At 35.5% G+C, this 14,280-nt stretch overlaps 1 pseudogene; it reads left to right on the top strand.

The window, feature by feature from the left end:
• The first annotated feature begins 1,974 nt into the window (after nucleotides 1-1,974).
• LOC116092914 lies at nucleotides 1,975-9,469 on the top strand (annotated as a pseudogene).
• Nucleotides 9,470-14,280: the final 4,811 nt, after the last annotated feature.

The following is a 14,280-nucleotide window of genomic DNA, read 5'->3' on the forward strand; positions in this document are numbered from 1 at the left end:
CTGTCCTGGAATTCCTGAAGTAGAACAGTCCAGTTAAGTTGGGTAGAGAAGTGGGTGTTAGGATGTGTCCAGGTAAAGGCTAAAATGTTCTGTGCCTGGCCATTTAAAGGGGTAAAGAAAAATGCATCCTTGAGATCTAGGACTGAGAAATGGGAAGTCCCCAAGGGCATAGTGGAAAGAAGTGTATAAGGGTTAACCATAACAGAATGGAGAGGAACCACTGCAGAATTAATGCACCTGAGGTCTTGAACAAGGCAATAGCTACCATTAGGTTTCTTAACTGCTAGTATAGGGGTATTAAAGGGGGAAAAGGTTAGACAAAGCAGGTTTTTTTTTCTTAAGAGGTCATAAATGATAGACTTACGTCCCCTGAGGCTCTGGAGAGACAAGGGGTTTTGAGCTTGGGTGATGTACCTGCTAAAATCCAGTAACTGGATAACAGGAAAATGATTTTTAGCAACAGAGGGATGTTGGATGTCCTAGACTTGGGGGTCCACTTAAGAAGCTGCTAAAGCAAACAACTTGTTAGTGTTAGTAGGTTGACTGGCTAGAAGAATGAGCAGAGCATCTGTTGGTGAGCTTGCATTTAGGTGAATGGTGGGAAAGGAAATTGAGGCTCCCAATTTAGCTAGAAAATCCCTTCCCAATAAGGGGACAGGACATTTCTGCACTATCAAAAAGGAATGAATGAGATGTACACCTTTAAACATGCAACTAAGTGGTGGGGGTCTGATGAGGAAGGTAAGGTTGTCATTCTACCCTGAAGATAGGAAAGTAAGAAGGGGAAGTGGGTCCCCAAAAATCCATTATGACCCACTAAATGGCCCTAGTGTCCAAGAGGAAGGAGATAGGGTACCCATGTACCATAATGGCTATCTGGGGCTCCCTGCTAGTGGTGGCCATGGTCAGGTCTTCAGTTGTCCATAGCCAAGCCTAGGAAATTGGCTGGAAGGTTGCCTGGGAGTGATGTCCCTCTGTCCTGCATGATGTTAGGGCAATCAACAGTACAATGTCCCACCTGATGGCACCTAAGTTATGGCCCCTTTGGCTTTGGGGGGTTAGGGCAAACCCCCACTCAATGATCTTGTTGACCATATCTATTGCAGGGTCCTGGTAGTCTCTGAGCCTTAGAAGACCAGGAGTCTGGGGCAGTGGCTTGGACTAGTTGGACAGCCTTTACCAGCATATGCTATTTTTGTTTGTGGGCTTTCTCATCTCTCTCATGGTACACATTGAAGGCCAATGCCAAAACTTCTGCCTATGTAAGTAGGGGACCAGTCTTCAACCACCTAAGTTTAGCTTTTGTGTTGGGGCAGTTCTGGGAAAAAGTGTAGGTCATCAGAAGTTGCTTACCTTCTGGGTTTTCAGAGTCCAGATTAGTATATTGCAATAAAGCCTTTGGGAGGCATTCTAAAAATTGAGTTGGGTTTTCCTGTTTGCCATGGTTGACTTCTTGAATTTTTTTCAAAATTTACTGTTTTTAATACTGTGCTATAAAGACTGTCCAGGAAGCAAATTATGAATCTATCTCTGGCTAAAATACCACCTGCAGAATTATAATTCCATTGAGAATCTTGGTCAGGTTCTGCTTCAGATCCAATTGGATATGTTCTATCTGTTTGATGAATTTCATCTGCATGTGTTCTTGCCTGTTCCTAAACTTGCCTTTGTTTTTCAGGAAGTAAATTATTAGTAAGCATCATATGTAGACCGTGGAAAGTCAAGCTATAAGATTGAGTAATGTACTGGAACTCTAATAAAGTTGGAGGAGTTAGAGTTATAGGAACCCAGTCTGCTTTCTATTTTCTAAGTTCACTCAGCGAGTAAGGAACATGTACTCTGACAACGCCATCTACCCAATAATTTACCTTAAAAGAAGTACTGATGCTAGGTCAGGTGTCCCTGGGGTAGAAATACTTGGGGGCTTGGCTGTGGCCTTAGAGTGGGTGATAGGAGGAATAAAGCTAAGTGTCAATGCAAGGTGACTGGGGAGACCTGCAACTGTCACAGGAAGAGGTGGCAGAGGTATCTGGAGAGGTTGAGCAAGTAGGTTCTGGGATAGTATGATGAGAATGAAAGCCTGAGGCATTAGCTTGGGTTTTTGGAAGCATAGAAACAGGTCTGACATGGAAAGGAGGCAGTTTGATAGCTGGATGAGGGTTGTGGCATCATCTGATGTAGGTGGTGTAGGTTTCATGGCTAAGAGAAATTGAGATGGGAAACAAGAAGTACACATAGAGGGATTGGAGCAAAAATAAATAAATGTTTTGGCATAGGGAACCTCTTTCCATTTACCAGACTGCTGGCAGTATGTATGAAGATCCCTTAAAATAATTGAATCTAGTGTGCCATTAAGTGTCCATTTGGAACCATTGTCTAATGGGTATGAATCCAGATATTATTGCAGAGGTATACTAGTTTTGATGCCCTCAAATTGGGAGTTAACTTCAGAGATTTGAGATTTTTCAGGAGCCATTCCAGTGAGGAGATGCCTGGAAATATGTTCAAAAACAATCCAACACCCATTGGGTGATGGGAATGTTATTGAACTATTTGTATTGGTGTCCTGAGAAGAGTTTAGTAATGAGTTACAAGTGTTCAACCAGTCTAGATGTCCAGGTCATCACTTAAACATCTAAGGCCTGTGGTGAAGTCCTGGACTAAACAGAAAGCATTTCAACCCAGATCTAGGAATTTCTGAACAGCTGCAAGAGCTGGAGGGGTTATAAACCTCTTTTGAGTAGGGAAGTCACCCAAGGGTCAAAGTCTCATCTTCTATGTCTGCTAGGAGGCTGGCCATTAGGACCATGGCCATGAAATGCCAATTCCTTAGCCCACAGAAGGATGGCCAGGCCCTATCTGGGCATTTAGGGTCCTTCCAGCTGACTGGAGGAAATACCTTACCAATATGCCAATGTGTGTTTGACAGTTTTTGTGGTCTGGTAACATCCGTTGGAACTGTCCAGTTAGTGTGAGACTAACTTACTTAGTTAAGACTGCTTAACCCACATGGCAGAGGCTAGTTCCACTTGGTGGACCGTGGTAGCACAGCTCAAATGGTAGAAATCTGTGAGTCTTGCAGCGGCGGTTGGCAGTAGTCTGCAGCTGCAGTGGAAATCCACATGGTACTCTAGTGGCAGGAGGTGGCAGCAGCTGTAATCCATGTGGTAGGGTTACAGTCAATCCATCATGGTCTTGCCAGCCAATAGTGGCCACTCTGACTACACAGTACTCCTGGTTAGCAATTCCCAGTTTTCAGCACCAATGTTGTGTTAAAATTGTGGCTTGTGTACAGACAGACGACACCAGGCCAACAGTTTCACATGGAGTTTATTGTGGGAGAAATATGGCAAAGGTGGTGACGAAGACAAAGGGTAGAGAGTGGGGTCTGCCTTTTATTTGAGTTGTGACATAGCCATTTGCAGGTAAAGGTGGGAGGTGAGCCAAGTGGATTCTTGGAATGTATGGCAGTTGTCATAGCAACAGATGCCTGGGTCCCTGTTGCCTATGTGTGATGTCTATGTGTGATGTTGCTGGGTTTCTAAGACAATCTGCCACGCAGGGTGCTGATACTAACAATGATACAGAGTCAAGTTTTCCTTTTAAGTGCACTGACTTCTGGATAATTTAGGGAGAGTTTTTTCATACATAATGCCTGATTGTGATTGTACTTGATTTAAGATTCTTAGAGCTTTAGAGTGCCTTGCACTCAGCACAAATGGCAGCTGATTATACTTGAATCTAATATTTTTAATAAAGCTAATGCATGTTGTAGCTATGTCACCGAAAACTAATTAAGCTGCAAGGACATATGCTACTGTTTTTATACTCCAGTTCTTTTTTGAATATAATATCCATTTAGTTAATTTTAGTAGAAAATGATACTTTACAATTTACCAGTTTATATTTTAAAACATAAGGAATAAAATTATGATCTATTACTGTGTTTATTAATTACTTCCAAAATAATAATTTTATATATACTTCTAAATGGGATGAAATGAATATTTATAAATATATATTCTATACTATATAATGTGCAAAAACTACTCAGAACAATGAAAAATTAAGATTAATGACCGCATGAACATCTTTTACTGCTTTTTTCATATTTGGGTTTTAATTTATTACTTGAGCAACTACTTAAGTTTAGGTCCTAGCACTTACCATTTCAATTCACAGAAGGAAATGCCTTCTACTGTAATTTTCAGAGAAATTGAGATAAAATATTTTATACCAACTTTCTTCCTAATGAAAACACTCATTTTTAAAAATTATCATACAAAGATTTCATAGTCCCTTTGAAATACTACTTCATATATTAAAGAAGAAGAGTTTATGTGGGAAACAATCCCAGGAGTCCAAGAGCATATGCTGGAATGTTCTCATGTCAACCTCATTGCTTAAGGAAAATAAGCACTTAAAAATTATTTATGGGTATGAGAGAGACTGAGAAGCTACCAGATTAGCTTTATAGCAACCAGTACTTGAAATAACTAGCTGACTTGCAAAGTTACTCAGTTAGTCTCTTCACATGAGAAGAATCTCTAAGAATCTCCAAATTGATTAAAAGTCCCATTATTATATTTCATATTAGAAATCAAGCCACAACAATAGTTTCATGAAATTAAGTATATTCAAATTACACCAGATGCTGGAAGTTTAATACTTCCAGATTTAAAGAATCATAATTCTGAATAACTATGTTACTAGGCAAATTGAAAAAAAAAAAGTTTACCACATTGAACCACTGCAGTAGCATTAATCCTTAAGTGTGTACTCATTTACTTACCAGTTATACACCAAAACTCATTAAGATTTTTTTATTTGTGTATAATCTCCTTATTGTTATGACAATCTGGATACTGGATACTTTTCTCAGTTAAATCTTCCACAACCTTATCCTGTTACAGATCTTATTTGTAAGAATATAGGTCAAATATTTTCTCATTTTTAATGAAATTCTCCAGTTCATTTTCAGTAGACAAAATTGAATTTATTTTATGTGCAGCTTTCTACAAAAAAAGAAGTTGAGAGAGTTCTATAGCCCATAACACTATTTCTGAACACGTTTAGCCCAAACCTCATGTTGAACATTTATCAGTAAGGGATTTTCTTGGCAATTCAGGTTTAAAATCTCTCGCAAATCTTTGTCTGTCAGAGTGCCTGCGATTTACAACTTCCTTAATTACCTAGTGCCTGTTTGAAGCTGTTATTACCCCTTCAGTCAACTAATATTTATTGATATGAACTCATCAGATATTGAAAAATATTTTTCACTGGCCAGCACATAGTGCAGTATAATATGATAATTCTAAAATAATGCTTATTAAACAGGGTATATTTTTCAAGACTCATAAGGTATACAATATAAAAGGTAGTCCTGATTAAAAGAAATATGACTAAGTAAATAATCTACCAGTTTCATCAATAATAACAAATGCAGAACATTAAATTGTGACTCGTTAGGAAAATATAGTGAGGAGAGGGACATATAAGACAACAGTGAATTTTCTGATCATTAATTTACTAATCACAATTCAACAACATATATGAATTATAATATTTCTTTTACATATAATGCAATTTTCTAACAATAAGAAAAAACTGACTTACATCCATGATGAAATGAAATATTGCCAACAATTTATAAGGCCATAAAATGGATTTCTAATGATACTTAATAGATAAATAAGTCTTTATTAAGGAATTAATCAAATCTGTTTATATCATACATGCAACAATAGCAAGCATTGGGTTAATTGACAAGATTGAAGTCTATTTGCATGTGAATGAAGATGGAATTGTATGCTTTGTGTATGAAGTCACAAATTCAGGACTAAATCTTAGCCAATAGATAGAGAAGCTATACGAAATCTATGCTGTTGTACTTTTGAGACAGTGTAGGTAACTAAACTGAGAGCCTTGATTATGCTAGGTGAAGTCTTGACCACTTAGGTACATTCTCAGTCCTAACAGGGCATGGATTTAAGCTTCATTTTTCACTTTGTATATGTCTTAGAATAAAGTAATGTACTGTCTGGCATTATATTTTATCAAAATCTTTGGAAAGATACTCTTGGAAGAGTAGGCAAAATGACAAACTCAGAAATAGTAATTATTTGCTTTGTGTGTGTGTGTGTGTGAGCACATAATTTAAAAAAAGTCTTAATAAACTTGTTTTCATAGGCAGTTATTGAATTAAATTTTACATATAGATGACTAAGAGGTTTCTGTTTCTCTTAAATTACACAAGAAATCTATTTACATGAAGCTCCGAAGAAAAACAACATGTAAATGATTTACTTTTGATATAAGTAAAGCAAGTGTGTGTGTGTGTGTGTGTGTATGTGTGTGTATACATAATTGATTATATTAGTTAACTTCTAATATATATATATATATATATTCTTTAGGATCTCAAAACAACTAAATATGTATCGCACAGATCATAACAGAGCTACAATAAGTGGCCCATTCTTAATTAGCAATATATTGTTTATAAAACTGCAGAAAAATAAAAAAAGATTTTTTTCTAATATAAAACAGTGAAAATTAGCAAATATTTAGTAATATATAGGAAGCAGGAGACAATTGGTCAATGCTTAAGGACATGGGTTGATCTTCCAGATTCTGGACTCAGTTCCTGGTACTCACATAGCAATTCAAAACTGAAGTCTATAACTCCAGTCCTAGGAGATAGGAAAACAGTTTCTGGCTTCTGTGGAATCTATACAATTGTGATATGTAGACATACATACATATAGAATACCCACATACATAAAGTAAAAATAAAGGGTAAACATAAAAATAAGCATTTAGCTGGTAATAACCTAATTTCTAATTTTTCAGTAATGAATGAAGATGGCTGTTATTCCTAAAAAATTGTTTTAATGTAGAATCAAAAAGAATTATGTTAATGAAATATATGATACCATTATATAATAAAGAGAATATTGATATTAATATATACATAAAAGCAATAGAGATGCAGGACTGTATGAGGAGTTCAAAGATATATTCTCAGAGATTATAAATATCTGAAAAATAAATCATGAACCAAAGTTTTATAGCTAGATTATGGAAATTAACACTTGAAATCGTTTTCACAATTACTAACTATATTTTTATATAGCAAGAAATTCTCCTCTCTTGTCTCTAATATTTTTTTAATCTCTATTGATATTTTACACACTTTCTTTGCTGTATGTTATGTTGTATGTTCCATTCTTTCTTTGGGTATTAAAATTAAAGGACTGCTTTCTGGAAGTAGTTCAGGGAAGCAAAGGATATAAAGTGTGAAGTAGATTAGCACTATACAACTCTGTGCAAGGGGATGTGAAATATGTTCACATATGCTTTACCTAGTAGTTTTGGAATATAATGTATTATAGAAGAACACAGACTCAAATATTTTAGATACGTTTCACAGGTATTTTGAGTATTTTTGCACAAAGATATAAATTATCAGCATAATGGATATGAATCAATGATACCATGATAAGTCTAGTTTCTTCCTTTTCTCTCATAAACCAAGTCATGTCATAACAACCTTTTCACTTTGCCCCAATACAAAATGTGATAATATGCTTCTTGTTACCTTTATCATTCATTTCATAGCACACATTTTCAAGAGTAAATAATAATCGACAAATGAAAGGAATATCAATTTAGAGATATTATTTGGAGAAACTCAGTAAAGCAAATGATATGTTTGTATACAAACATATTAAAATTTTATTCACATTTTATACCACGAAGACTAACTCACTGTAGGAATGAATATGATAATAAAGGCTATCACACGTTTGTAAAAATGTCAAAATAATTCTTAATGGTAAAACAGTTAATAGTACTTTGAAGTTTGTGATATTAATATATCTAACAAATGTAGACATGAAATAAAAGAAAACAGATATATCAAATTACTATAACATTGTATATTAATGTGCCTTATTATGACATAAATCATTCTTAAAATTACATTTAATTCTTTCAGAAGTCATAGGTAGCTTTAATTTCTTTAATAACCATATTTCTTAGTAAGTAAGCACATATTTTATATTAGCACATTCAAGTGTATATAATTTATATTTATACTGAATAATATATAATATATTGAATAGATTAGTCACAGTCCAATATCTTTTCTATTTTCTGTAGCAATACTCACATTTTAGGACAACAAAAAATTAAATTAAAACTGCTTCATTAAATTTATTGAAAAAAATAGATATTTATTAGCATCCCAAAGCCGAATAGAAGATCTCTTTTCCACCTCAGATGAATACATTGTGTTCTCTTAGAACACGTTGAAGAATGAGGTTCTGGTGGCACTAGCCATTTTCGCTCCTCAGTCTTTTTGCCTATCTACCTGTGTACCTGGCAGACCCACCCCAATCTGTCCCAGGAACACGCTGCCACTTGGACCTTGTCCTATTCATACTCAGCACTGACCAAAGGAGCAGAAGAACGAGCTCGTTGACTTCTCTCACCAAATTGTGGCTGTGGGCAAGGGCATTCTAGCTGCAGACGAGTCCACTGGAAGTATTACCAAGTGCCTGCAGTCCTTTGGCACAGAGAGCATCAAGAACAGGTGTTTCTACTGCCAGCTGCTGTTGACTGCTGTTGACCATGTTAATCCCTGCACTGAAGGTAGGGGGTGGGGTGGGGTGATCCTCATCCATTAGACACTGTATCAGAAGGCAGATGATGGACCTCCCTTAGCCCAAGTTATCAAGAACAAGTGTGGTGTTGTGGGTATTAAGATAGATAAGTATGTAATGTCCCTGGCAGGAACCAATTGAGAGACTACTACCCAAGGGCTGGTGGCCTGTCTGAACGCTGTCCCTTGGCCCTTGCCATCATGGAAAATGCCAATGTTCTGGCCCGTTATGCTAGCATCTGCCAATAGAATGACAATGCACCCATTGTGGAGTCTGAAATCCTCTCTGATGCAGGCCATGACTGAAGTGCTGCCAGTATGTAACTGAGAAGGAACGGGCAGCTGTCTATAAGGCTCTGAGTGATCACTATGTCTATCTGGAATGCACATTGCTGAAGCCCAACATGGTCACCCCTGGCCATGCTTAAACCCATCCATTTTCCAATAAAGAGATTGCCATGGCAACTGTCACAGCACTTCATCACAGAGTGCCCCCTGCTGTCCCTGGGGTCACTTTCCAATTTGGAGGGCAAAGTGAGGAAAAGATGTCAATCACCCTCAATGCTGTCAAGTGGCTCTATCTGAAGCCACGGGCCTTGACTTTCTATTATGCTGGAGCCCTGTAGGATTCTGCTCTAAAAGCCTGGGGTGGGAAGAAGGAAAACCGGAAGGTGGTTCAGGAGGCTTATACCAAGCGAGCCATGGCCATCAACCTCACTTGTCAAGGGAAGTATATCTACCCCAAGTAGTTAGGTTGGGGCAGCAGCCAGGGAATCTCTCTTCATCTCTAACCATGCCTACTAACCAGAGATGCTCCAACAGCACTCCAGGCCCCTGCCTACATCCTTGCTATTAAAGAAGGTCCTTCAGGCTCTTTCCATCACTTTTGCTGCCTCATATGTGCATGTTGTTGTCTCCAAATGCTAATTCTATCATCCCTTCCACCCCACTGCCAATAAACAACTATTTAAGAGGAAAAAAAAACAAACCTTTTTTCTTCAGTTAGTTTCTATTTAAAGTTGATCTCAGAAAGCCCCTGAGAAATATTCATAGTATTTTATTTTGTTTCTTATTGTAAATTATTAACTTTTAGCAATCAAGGGTGTACAAAATGTTTTTTTCTTGAATTATGACATTATATATTCATGCTTAGGTGCTGTTTCTAAGAAAACTTATTTATTTAATAAAGTTTTAATGTGATTAAACAGTAATTAACAAGAATTTATAGTTTCCAACAAGGAATATGTATGCAAAAAGTCCAAAAAGCATTCAAGTTAATTTTCAAGTTCTAAAAATATAAAAGTTAATTCAGAGATTTTAAAACATTTAAAATCACAAGTAAAGATAGATCTTCTCTAAAACACCAATCATAATACAAAAAATAAAAATAGATATATCTAATGGGAAAGTTATCATTGCAGGTTAATTTGCATAAGCCAGCTGTATCAGTGACTACACAGACTGCAAATACTCCCATTCAATATACTCATTACAATTGTTTTTGTAAATTGATTAAAGGAATATTTGCAATTCTGTGTGGTCAATCAGGCAGATAGAAAGGCTACAACATCTATGAGAGTCATTTGAAGTACACTCACATAGTAATGAGTACCTCAGGTTATATATTTCACTGTTCCCAAATACAAATAAAGCACAGCTAGAATGTTAATCAAAATACTGTATTTTTGTTTTTTATCATACAAATAATATTGTTCATATTTAAGTATATGAAATCCATTTACATAATACTTACTGACACCCACTATATGTATATACCTGTTGTCATTTTACAATCAAGATTATCTTTTATTTTAATGTATGCATTGATGTTTGATGTCTTCAATTTCATTTTTAAATTGAAAAAGTTTAAACAGATTTAAGTACATAATAATTATACCCTAATCCATATTTCATTATGTGTATATGCTTGGCTTATTTAGCTTAACCTAATGATCTACAGTTTTGAACACATTTTGACAAATGACAAGTTTTAATTTTTTTTAATGTCAGAATAGTATTTTATATGTCTACTATCTTTGTCTGGTCATTACCCAATGGATATTTAGGCTTAATTTCTTGGTTATTGTTAATATAATGCTGCAGTAAATCCTGCAGAAATGTACATATCTCTTTGGATAAGCAACTTTACTTTCCTTTGGCTGTACACATGCTACCAGGTTTGTTAGTTCTCATGCTACCTTCATTTTAGTGAATGCACACATTATTTTCCACAATTAATATCTTAAGTAACACTCTTACGAACAGTGTATAAAATTTTCCTTTTCTATACAGCCCTTCCATTGACATATACATACCTTTGGTCAAGTACTAATACACATAAAATTAAACTAAATTAAATAAATAAAAATGAAAAACAGAAATAAATTTATGTTGTGACTTGAAAAAATTTACCTATGAACATAAAATTAAACAAAACAAAATAAAATAAATATTAAAAAGAATTAAGCAGTCTGTGTTGTGACTTGAAACATTTTAACAATGCTACCTGATTTTTCATGCTACTTGTCATGTACAGATGTTGAACTAAATTACATGATATGAAAATTCTTACCAATGTCCTCAAATTTATAAATGTCTGATATTTCTGTTACTTGAGATTTGATTGTCAAAGTCATTCTCCAACCAATCAAAGATACTCTGAATAAACTCAGTCATTCCCAGTCTTAGCATGGCTCCTCTCTCTCTCTCTCTCTCTCTCTCTCTCTCTCTCTCTCTCTCTCTCTCTCTCTCTCTTTCTCTCTCTCTCTCTTCTCACTGTTTTTGAAGATCATTTCTAGGCTTTAAAGCTCTTTACATTTAAAACATCATCATATTAGATCCATATAAATTGTATTGTTTTTATCTTGTGTTTCTCCCACCTGGAGGCTGAACTATAAGTTCAAGACAGTTTTTCCTAACACATTATGTCTTCTTATGGGAATTATGTTTGTTTCCTTTCTGAGTGGACTGCTGTGGTTTTTAAAGATTATTGTTATTTTATTTAACAATCATACACAAAGAATTATGAAATAAATTTATTAGTAGTATATAAGATATTTTGATAAACAAATTGCCCATGAACACAACATATAGAGCAAGCTTTTCTTGAATTCTACATTTTCCTGACTTAATTTACTGCATATTTGGATTTTAGGTGTGTTGTACTATATATAGTTTGTTGTGATTACTTTTTGTCAATTAAATTGCATGCAACCCATCAGCTTCCTGAAGATAATATACAGTGTTTTGGGGGGAGAATTTAATACTCTATTATATAAGAGGCTTATTAATGGGAGAACAGTTCACATTTTAGAAGTATTATATATTGTTATTCATTAGTAATTTTTCTATGGATAATCATATCTTTCCTGGTTTTAAATTGTTATTGTTTTATATTATATTTTGCTAATTTATAAATGAGTGACACTATACATTTTTATTGCTAAATTTGTTAGCACTTTTAATATCTTTGAACAGGTATTTAATAAGTAGTGCATTTCTCAAAATATGTTAATCAACAATGGTAGGAACAATTTCACTTCTGTTCTGAGAAGAGATATTTAAGTGAACATTTATTTTGAATTATAAATATTCACTTAATTTTATTCCCATTAAGAAATTTTTTCATAATAAGATCATGCAAGTCTAAATTGCTTCTGAAAATTGTATTTTATAATGACTGCATAACTTATGAAGGCCTTTTGACCTGGGCTTTTAAGTTATTTACAATGTCTAGTTTAAAACCACACACTTTAAGAAGGGTTTAAAATGGTATGTAACTCACTACCTTAATGTTAAAAAGAAAAGCCTTCCCAGCAAAGGTTATTCGCTCTGTGTCTTTATTTCCAGTAATACTTTCTTTATTAATATCACACTAAAAAAATCCAAACTTCATTTACACAAGTAGACCATAAAAATAAAAGAAATATTTTAACCTATACATTAGGTCAAATTTTGATTTATGTCACAATGTAAACATAACCTTATATTTTTTAATTGGATATTTTCTTCATTTACATTTCATATGCTATCCCCTTTCCCAGTTTCCACTTGGAAATGCCCTATCACCTTCCCCTGCTTCTATGAGGGTGTTCTCAAACCTACCCACTCCTGCATCCCCACTCTGCATTCCCCTCTACTAGGGAATCAAGCCTTCACAGGACCAAGGGTCTCCCCTCCCATTGATGACTGACTAGGCCATCCTCTGCTGAATATGCAGCTGGAGCCATGGGTCCCACCATGTGTACTCTTTGGTTGGTGGTTTAGTCCCTCGGAGCTCTGGGGTAACTGGTTGGTTGATATTATTTTTCTTCCTATGGGTTGCAACCCCCTTCAGATCCTTTCTCTAACTTCTCCATTGGGGACCCTATGCACAGTCTAATGGGTTGGCTGCGAGCATATTTTAAATTTAGACAAACACCAAATTTCAATTTTTAGTAATGAAGGGGAACCATTTCAAAATGCTTCAAATTTGTATTATCAGTGCCAATTAATCTTTTTAATTCCTTAATTAAAGCCTGACAATCATATAATAATTGCAAATATATAAAAAAAATACATTTCACTTGCCTCATAGAAAAAGATAATCAGTTTTCTCTAGGAATGAGTTTTATCATAGGTTGTCCAATCCCAAGTGATTATCCCTCAACACAAAGAACAATAAAGAATCATAATATTATGTTGTCTGTAAGTGTGTGTATGTGTGTGTGTGTGTGCATATGGTGTGTTTGTATGCAGAATAATAATTGAAGAAGAGGTCATGAATTTGAGAGGATTTAGAAGTGGAATTAGAAGGGTAGAAGAAAGGGTGGAAATGATATAAATATAGTACATATGCCTAACCCTCTTATAAAATAAAAATATAAAGCAAAGGCTATTTATTAATACATTTCTTTCATAATGATTTAACAGAGTTATGACAAAGACATTGTCTACTTAACAACTAATATTGAAGACACTTTCTCAAGGGGAATGCTTTACTCTTGGTATCTTTTAACAAAGCTTTATGTATTTTCTATTGTATTTGTATTTATTTTTTATTAGATATTTTCTTCATTTACATGTCATATGATTTCACCTTTTCCAGGTTTCCCCCAAAAAACAAACAAACAAACAAACAAAAACAATAAGAACAAACCCCTGTTGCCTCTCCCCTCTCCATGCTTACCACCCCACCCTCTCCCACTTATTGGCCCTGGCATTCCACTACACTGGGGCACAGAACCTTCACAGGGCCAAGGGTCTCTCCTCCCATTGATGATTGACTTTGCAATCCTCTACTATGCGCATGCTGCCAGAACAATCAGCCCCACCATGGATAGTCCTTGGTTGGTGGTTGAGTCCCTGGGAGCTCTGAGGGTACTAGTTAGCTCATATTGTTGTTCGTCCTAAGGGGTTGCAAACCCTACAGCTCCATTGGTCCTTTCTCTAACTCCTTCACTGGGGACCCTGTACTCAGTTCAATGGATGGCTGTGAGCCTCTACATCTGTGTTAGTCAGGTACTGTCAGAGCCTCTCAAGAGATAGCTATATTAGGATGGCTTGTCTTTCCTTCAGTCTCTGCTCCATAGTTAGGCTCTGCAACTCCTTCCATGGGTATTTTGTTCCCCCTTTTA

Source organism: Mastomys coucha, chromosome X (genome assembly GCF_008632895.1).
Source record: "Mastomys coucha isolate ucsf_1 chromosome X, UCSF_Mcou_1, whole genome shotgun sequence".
In the NCBI taxonomy this organism is placed as follows: domain Eukaryota; kingdom Metazoa; phylum Chordata; class Mammalia; order Rodentia; family Muridae; genus Mastomys; species Mastomys coucha.